The sequence below is a fragment of the Cicer arietinum genome, chromosome 6 (assembly GCF_000331145.2).
Source record: "Cicer arietinum cultivar CDC Frontier isolate Library 1 chromosome 6, Cicar.CDCFrontier_v2.0, whole genome shotgun sequence".
Classification (NCBI taxonomy): domain Eukaryota; kingdom Viridiplantae; phylum Streptophyta; class Magnoliopsida; order Fabales; family Fabaceae; genus Cicer; species Cicer arietinum.
In genome coordinates, this window is record NC_021165.2 from 32,194,928 (window position 1) to 32,204,821 (window position 9,894).

At 30.3% G+C, this 9,894-nt stretch overlaps 1 pseudogene; it reads left to right on the forward strand.

Annotated features, from left to right (window-relative positions):
- The first annotated feature begins 2,337 nt into the window (after nucleotides 1-2,337).
- LOC101497924 (putative bark agglutinin LECRPA3) lies at nucleotides 2,338-3,097 on the forward strand (annotated as a pseudogene).
- The last annotated feature ends 6,797 nt before the right edge of the window (nucleotides 3,098-9,894 follow it).

The following is a 9,894-nucleotide window of genomic DNA, read 5'->3' on the forward strand; positions in this document are numbered from 1 at the left end:
AATAATAATTAGCCAAAGAAAGAGCGTTTGTTGAAATATGCTGCGGTAGTTCATATGTGAATGATTATTTGTAATTGATAAATATAATTGATTATCAATTAAATAAATTAAAATTTTATGATAAGAGGTAAGTATCGATACTCTTAAAATAAAATAAATTTAAAATTTTTATATTAAAAAATAATTAAATAAAAAAAAATTATGTGACTTTTAATGATCCGCTCTTGGGTATACCAATAGTACTCTAGGGTATATATGTGAGTTGTCTCCATGAATAAATTTATCTTAAATTTAAATTTTAAAATAATTAAATTTTATTAAAATAAATTATCTTAAGAGTAAAATAAAAAATTAATGAAAAATAGATCAATGAGATCTATACTATGGTTATAATCGAAGTAAATGTGTAGTTTTAATTGTTAGATATTTTTGCTAGATAAAATAAATATGTTTAGAATGAAGGTAGGAGCAACATGTAAACATATAAAGTTTATTATGTGTACATAGATATAAACGGATGTTACGATAAAACACTTCCATAGGTGGTCTACTATAGATCAATATTTAAAAGTCACTTGAAATTCTAATAATAATTGATGACATTCTTTGGAAATAAAAATTAACAGTTCTTTTAGTATTTACGATCGAAAGAATGATTTGATGTATATCAATTTGTAAAAATAAAAAGAAAAAAGAATAATGTTATTCAAAAATCAACTTGTCAAATTGACTCAATCAAATCGCTGCTTTAGTCGTAAAGAGAAGGAGAATCATTAACATATACTTTTGAAGAGTGTCATCATGGTCATTAGAATTTCCAGTGACTTTTATGCAATGTCTAGTCCATAGTGACCACCTAAGAAGGCGGTCCACCTTAGAATTTGCCATATATATAATATTGATATTCAATCTAAAAAATATCTAATTGAACTACTCGGATATTGCAACACATATGGTGGTAGAAGTAGCCTAGTGCTAGACACACACCTTAAAGTTAGTGAAGTGGGGAATTTCATATTCGAATCCAAACATATGCATATCAATATTTTTGCAATTACCAACTGAGTTCTACTTACACGGTACAATGAGTAAAAAAGAGTTTTGTTAGTTCATTTTTAAAAAATATATATTCATTCAAAGTGAAAATGGTAGTATATATTACAATTCTATATAGAAATTATAAAATGAGATAAAAATAAAGAAAGATATACTGAATAAAGAAAAAATTATTCAAGTATATCAAATGATACATAAGATTTATATAGTCAACAAAAAACACAACTGGTTAATATAACTAATTAACTATATTAATTAACTAACTATTTTTTCTTCTTCTAAATATATTGACTAACTATTGTACTTAACTTGTATAAATAAGGAATATATCTAATGGTATACATAATAATGCTATTGGTACGGTTTGCATATAAATTTAAGGCTTAATTAATCTAATGGTATACATAATAATGCTATTTGTAAATGAGAAACTCTTGTATGATACTTTCAGTGCATTGAGGTTATTGTTAATGATCCAAATTTTTACTCTTCTAATTTCTTTAATCACATCTGATAGCGTCATTTAAGTAAAAGTATTCAGCTAGCAGCAATGGCTAATGCTTTTCAGCTGAAGAAGACGAAGAAAGGAGGAGAAATGACTCTGAAACTCTATAGCACACCAAAAGTGACACTCATCCAACTCGGACAATAGATTTAACGTTTTTTGAATAAAACTTGCAGAAATGACTATGCTGTTGACAAAAATAAAGTTGAAAATCAAAACCAAACGAAAATTAATTAAGCGATCAAAATGAAATCTGAAAAAGAAAATGAAGGGCCAAAAAACTAATTAAATCTATAGTTAGTTAGTTGCCAATTACAATCGCAATTACTGGCCAGAATATAACATCATGATTCATGACGACGAGGAAGTAAAATAGGTATCAATTGGATGGAGGTGCGATTCCACATTCATCTGACGTATTATTAATTTTCTTTCCTTGAAACGCTGACGTATTACTAATTAATGGCCACACCAACAGTTGTTCATGAATATAGTTGGAGGATGAATTATGAACAACAAGAGGACATCAGGAGTGTTACTGAGTTCTCTTGCTTCTCCTCTCCAAGTGGGAAGCCATTCCACTAATTAAGTTAATGCGGTCACTAAATTGGTGCTAATGACGTAGCTAATTAATAATTAAGCTTAATTTGCACCACTTTGGTATATTCCTTCACTAAACAAAACATGAAATTAAGCAACTTATAATAATGTGTATAAATATGTGGCATTTATATCTGCAATTCTCATTCAAAGCTTAAACAAACTTCATTGAGTATATGAGTATGATGGCTTCAAGTCAGAAATTGTCATTTTCTGTTGTTTCAGTTTTAGTTGTTTTCTTGTTGGCGACGGGAGAAGTAAAGTCTCAAAAAACGGTTTCTTTTGACTTTCCAAATTTCATTCCTGGTCAATCAGGTATGATCATGCAAGGTAAGGCTGAGGTTTTTCCGAATGGGATATTGGCACTCACCAATCCTGCAGAAGTATTGACTACTGGTCGAAGTGCCTATTTGGGATAGTGGTAGTGGACATGTTGCTAGCTTTGTTGCTTCCTTCTCTTTCATTGTTGAGGACTATAACAGTTATAAGCCAGCTGATGGTATTGTCTTCTTTCTTGCACCTGTAGACACCATCATTCCTACCAACTCTGATGGTGGACTACTTGGATTAGTTGACCAGAAGAATGCTTTCAATCGTTTTGTTGGTGTAGAGTTTGACAATTATATCAATGATTGGGATCCCAATTATGCACATATTGGAATCGATGTTAACACTTTAATTTCCTCCAAGACAACAACATGGAACAGGGTGAGTGGATCATTAGTTAAAGTAAGTATAATCTACGACTCTTTCTCTAAAACGTTGAATGTTGCTGCCACAAATGAAAATGGTCAAATTTCTACTGTTGCTCAAGTTGTTGATTTGAAAACTGTGCTCCCAGAGAATGTTAGGGTTGGTCTATCCGCTACCACAACATCAGGTGGCCGTCAAAATCATCATATCCATTCATGGTCTTTCACTTCAACCTTGGCATGATTTGGTTTGGTAATGTTTGTATGCATGGAAGTTATTATAATAACTAGTATGGCTAAACAAGGACCATGCTTAATTGTACTATATGTGTGAGTTTAACTCTCAATAAAGACCATGCTTAATTGTACTATATGTGTAATTGTACTATATATATATATATTTTTAGTATAAAACGTATTACACTCTCAACAAATCACAATCATTCATGGGTATAACTTTCGGGGTGGTTATAGTAAAAATTAACATATTTCGAATAACCTAACAATTATGATGTAGTAAAAACTCTTTTTATTGATATTGTACATCAATAAAAACAATAAATTTTATTAATCGAAACATAGTATATTATTGATCAAACACACAAAGTTATATATAAATCCAAAATTCATAGCTACGTAATCTAATCATCGATATTTACTATATATTTTAAACTTATTATATATTAATTTGAAAATATTTAATGAGGCATCAAATAGTTTTAAAATTTTATAAAAATTTATAGAGTTCATCTATCCAATAAGAACTTTTGATTTGACGGTTGAATTAATGAGATTTATCATTTATAACGAGTTATTAAGGGAGTAACTCTTAGAGACTCAGGAGTCAACAAATCTCCGCATCTCTCTATATATATATATATTAAATAATAAAAATTAAAAATTTAATGATAAATATTTTTGAAATATAAAAATTCAACAAATATACATTTAAGCAAAAATAGGAGATTTGCTAAAAATACAAACTAATTATATTCTTAATACTTATAATTAAATATAAAATTCAGTTATTGTATAAATAAGTTTTTGATTCATAGAGTAGAGTTAAAAGAAAAATTAATTATAATTAAAAGTGATCAATTTACAATTTTGTGTAAAGTGTAAGTCATTATTACTTTTCATAATACTTGTACATCGTTGATAAAAAAAAAAATACTATGTATATATTTATTTATTTTGGAGGGTATTGTTAAGTTGATGGACTACTAATATGATGTTGTTATGCGACAATAGTTGCCTTTCAATTGTTTAAAGAACATTGGAACCTTGTGACTTACTTAATTGGCATACTTTATGGTAGTGTGGCCTTTTGAATAAATTTGACTTTTTCAAAAAAATTATTATGATTATTAAAACAGTAAATAAAGGAGATTGGCCTCAACAAGAAATAGGACAGGTTTAAGCCTCTACAAGAGATGGAATTCCATGTTGTGCCCATTCGGATGCACAATGCAAACATATTATTGATCAAAAAGATAAGAAATTTAGCACTAATCTTTAAAATCCTGTAGCTATGACCAATTTAACCTGGTTCCAAAAGCGATGATACAAAAGCTCATCATGATCAATATGTTTATTGTAGGTGCAATAAAGAGATTTATGAGTCAAAAACCATACATGTGCAAGATAGCTAAATTTTGGATTTCCTTCTACCATCACTTCATTGATCATGAGTAGTATATCTACCACCTCAGTATACTTATTGTTGGTTGGAAAAAAATTATTAAACTAACAAAGCATGATGGCTGAGGTATAAGACCATCGCGTCTTTAAAATAAGGCCTTACTCAGTAAACTTTGTTTTGAGTATATACAATCTAAGAACAAGTTATAAGGCCTTCCTTGGTGATTAACCTGATCGATAATATGAATTCTATCGTTCTCTCTTATTTGAAGGACTAATGGGTATGGAACATCAATCTAAATGGTAAGTATACTACACAAAGTGGTTATTAGTGGCTCTTATGTTGTCAAAATGGTGATCAACAACACGAGAGCTTAGGCTGCATGTGGAAGTTTCACCTATCGGTCAATGTCTAGTTTTTCGTGTTGCAAACTTGGCTTGTTCAATTTTACATCATAGAGGTGATAATGTCCCTCCCACGTGTCCTTGTTATGACGGGTTTGAAGAAACTATCATTAATTGTCTGTTCCGATGCGAACAAGCGGCAATTGTTTGGCGTGGATGAGGATTTCCCAATATCTACTCTACTTGTTTGAGGATTGGACTTGATAATTTTGTTCACATGATGAATATATTGGTGTGTGACTTGAAGTAACAATATCAATCGCAAGTAATGGGGTTCAAATTGTGATCCCTTTTTGAAATTTTAATTTGTGGACTTAGTTTAAATTAACTCAAGATCAATCTTGGTTTCAGAAAAGAAATTTCAGAACGTTCTGGATGTTAGAAATAAATAAAACAGATTAGTGCTAGGTGATATGTGATCAGTGAGTGAAAAATAAATAAGAACAAGGGTAAGAAGATCACACAATGGTGTATCATGGTTCACCCAAGGTGAGCTACGTCCAGTCTTCACAATCTGTGAGATTTTCAACTAATGTGCTTAGTATCAAAACATTATGTTTTCACACTATATTTCTTGATCACTCGTGATCAGTTACATATTTCACCTTTCAACTTTGAAATGAATTTTACAGTTACCTTTCAATCCATAAAATATTTTTACAATTACCTTTTAATAACTAAAATGATTTTTACAACATACTCAAATTAATTTAAGAGATAGATTTGAGTAACAAATAATGTGTATGATAAAAGTGTTTAAGATCTAAAAACTGTTCAACACTTATTTGAGATTGGTTATCAGCAAGAACTCAATAAATTGATCGATGAATATAATATGAGAGATCTGGAGTTTTGCTTAAGAGAAGAGCTTTGTTGTTTGAGTATGAATGTTTAAGTGTGGAACAATTGCCTTTGAAACTCTTGCATTTGTCTTCTCCTTGATATTCCATTAATAAATGAGGAGAGGATTATAAGACTCAATATAGGCGTTGATAAACCTCTGCTAAGTATTAGTTTTGATTGAAGTCTATTAAGCATATTCGTTATTTGGTCTAGAATGTTCTTTGATAAAACCATAATGTTCTTGCTTCTAAATTTTATGGAGAACGTGAATGAGTCATTGAATGGGTTGTGAAATCTCAGTTTTTTAGCTCAGAAGTATGTAGAGCTTTATGCAAAAGGATGCAACAACAATGTACTCATGTCTTTGTTGTCCTTACTCACAACTCATCAATCTAGAGATCAATCTAATCATCAATTTGGAGGTTTCTTTTCTCTTTTGGGCCTTCAGCTCAAGTTTTGGGCTTAACTATTGATTTAACCAGTATTGATACTCTTTAACTTGTGGTTTGGACTATAGAAAATGATACGTCTTGACTTTGTCTTTAATATAGAAAAACCTGAATGTTATTATGATCAATCCCCAATTCATTTTGTCATGTAAGACATGATGCTCTTGATTTCTTTCATGGAGAGATCATTGATTTTTGCATGAATATATTTGATCACATATCTTTGAATAAATAACTCAAAAACACAAGTTAAATAGCAATATAATTAGAATCATAACTAATGACTAATTAATTTTTTAAAATCGAGCGATCAGAAGGATAAAGACCATCAGAGGACTAAGAGATTGAGGGTCTTGGAAGATCAAGAAAGGGTGCAAGAGGATTTAGAAGAGGTGGTTCACGAACCAATTATGGAGCAAGTTGGGTAACCATCCAATCCCTTAGAATAACGTTCTCCAGCCTATCTTGATGAATATTTGTCGATTATTGATAGTTTGAAGTGCATTACAAATGTTTGGGATATCCTTTCTTGTCTTGGATGTGTCTTTCTCAAACTCGGTGTGCTTTGGTGGGCGAGTATCTTCATTAACATTCTGAGAAGCCGGAGAAGGTTGACTGGTTGATGAAACAAAAGTAGTGCAGAAGGAGGCAAGGATTGAAAAGTAGAGCCAATGGTAGGGAGAGTGACATACTGAGTATATTGTTGAGGAGTAGTTGGGTCAGAGAAGTCCAAATCAGAAAGGATGAGCTATATGAAGTTTATATTAGAATATAAAAAAAAATGAAATTTTGGTTAGGTTGATTTGTTGAAGCTTTGCATTTTTGAAATGATGATTGCTTGGTTTAGGATTTATTGAAACTTGAATATTATTTTGTGTTTTGAAATGATGCTGGGCTGTTTTCAAACCATGCTTAGCTGTTTGGACACATAACATAGAGTTTTGAAAGCATGCGTAGCCATGCTGTTTTGAAAGCATGCGTAGGCAGCGTAGCCATGCTGTATTGTTTTGAACGATTATTACGCTAGTTGTTCTCAAATGATTTTAGTTTATTAAATCATTATTTATTTAATTTTTTTGTCAAAAGAATAAAACTAATAAAATATTGTTTCAAAATACATTATATATATATATATATATATATATATATATATATATTTTGTGATAATTTGACAGTTTTAAAACTCATTTTTATTTTTTAAATGATTATACAAAAAATTATTTTCAAGTGGTTAATTAGATTTGACAATTTTTTAATCTTTGAGCAGTTATAATACAAGTTGTACAACTTGAGAATTTTAAAGCTTATTTTTATAACTAAAATAATAAAACTATTCTTAGACGGGTTAACTAGATATGACATCTTTTTAGTCTTTGAATAGTTTTTAAGACATAAGTTGAATAACTTGATAGTCTTAAAACTCGTTTTTTTATAAATAATTATTTAAATCCAACGAACTCATTTTATTTCATCAAAGCCACATTTTAAATCCAAGAACTACGTAGCTTTGACTTCTCCATCGCACCGAGTGTTACGTAGGAGCAAGATCACACTTTTGTCAAACACATTTATAAAATACAATTTATATTCATATTTAATAATTGAGAAATAAATATATTTAATTTGATATTAATTTTGCACAATTAATTATACGTAAACGTATTTTAACGGATGTTGTAGGGTGCTAATACCTTCCTTAGACAAAATCGACTCCCGAACTCAAAATTTGGTTTCAAATACCATTTCTTTTAATCTTTTATTTCTAAAGGTTTCCCAATATTTCCCTATTTTAAAATAAATTTTGGTGGCAACTCTATAGAATTCGAGAAACACTCAAAATTTTAGGCCGCGACATCTGGCGACTCTGTTGGGGATGTCTTAGAGAGTCAAGCTTAACATAATTAATTGTGCATAGTTTTTAACCTTTTCTATATTTGTTTATTTTTTATTTTCTTTTACTTTATGTGTTTATTATTTATTAATAAGTATTAGCTGTCATTATAATATTCTTTTAAGCTATTATATCTATTTTTTATTATTTTATTTTATTTATTTATCTATTATATATATATATATATATATGTTTTACTAGCATTATGAAGCTATTTGTAACACCCCGTTTTTCAAAGCGAGGGTGTATTTTTTTTTTCAAAAGAAATTAAAATAAAATAGAGAAATAAATAAGGTAACACCTTTGGATAAGTAATTAAGTCATTATAATTTTCAAGCAGCGGAAAAAGTTCTCAATCCATGAATTCAAAATATTTACATAACAAAAGTAGTACAGTCTTCCAGTTTAAAAATAAACGCAACCCAAAAGAAAGACATTCGTTCCCTCTGTGTCAACCTAGTCTGATCATTTTACAAAACAACTAAACACCCTGAGTGATCTCCACGCGCCCCGTGGGATCCTCCTAGCGTAGCTCCAATAAAGCATTCCCATCTGCATTCCCATCCGTAGGGTACGAACCGGTAGGATCATCCTGGCTCTCCTCTGAGGGCAAAGCCCAGATTTCCACAATAGTTGTAAAGGGTCACCAACCGAAATTAACAGTTAACACACAACATTTAAGCTTTTAGATGCACAAAATAACCTTTCAACTAAGCATGCACCTTAAAATGGTTTTCCATATGCTAAAAGTTCACATAATGCTTGCCAATTAAAAATGAAATCAAAATAAGGTTCTCAATCCATCAAGAAATGCATAACTAACCAAGACCTTGATAAATCAATGAGCAATCTGTTATCTAACTCAAAATAAGAATTTCTACTAAGCCAATCGATTTCCTGAAGGTTTTTAGTGAAATTTGAATTCTGGGCTTAATTCAATCGATTGGGCAATCAATTGACAGCATATCTCAGCCCCTGACTTAATGCCAATCGATTTCCAAATCGATTCTTGCTGAATTCCTGCATGGCCAAATCGATTTCCAAATCGATTTTCTTAATTGGTTTTGAAAAACATATTATAAAATCGATTGGCAAATCGATTATGTCACATTAGGGAAGTCCCTGTAACTCATCCAATCGATTGGGAAATCGATTTCCCTGCATATTCTTCCAAAAATTCATAAACTAACTCAATCACATTCATACATAATCCCAAATCTTAACACTTAGCACTGATAACGCAATCACTACAACATCATGAGTTTCGAAATAGTATTGCAATCAAACATGCTATCACCAAATTCCAAAACATAACACTTAACACTTATAACACAATTACTACAACATCATGGGTTTCGAAATGGTATTGCAATCAAACATGTTATCACCAATTCCAAAACATACACTTAACACACTTATAACACAATTACTACAACATCATGGGTTTCAAAATAGTATTGCAATCAAACATGCTATCACCAAATTCCAAAACATAACACTTAACACTTATAACACAATTACTACAACATCATGGGTTTCGAAATGGTATTGCAATCAAACATGTTATCACCAAATTCCAAAACATAACACTTAACACTTATAACACAATTACTACAACATCATGGGTTTCGAAATGGTATTGCAATCAAACATGTTATCACCAAATTCCAAAACATAACACTTAACACTTATAACACAATTACTACAACATCATGGGTTTCGAAATGGTATTGCAATCAAACATGTTATCACCAAATTCCAAAACATAACACTTAACACTTATAACACAATTACTACAACATCATGAGTTTC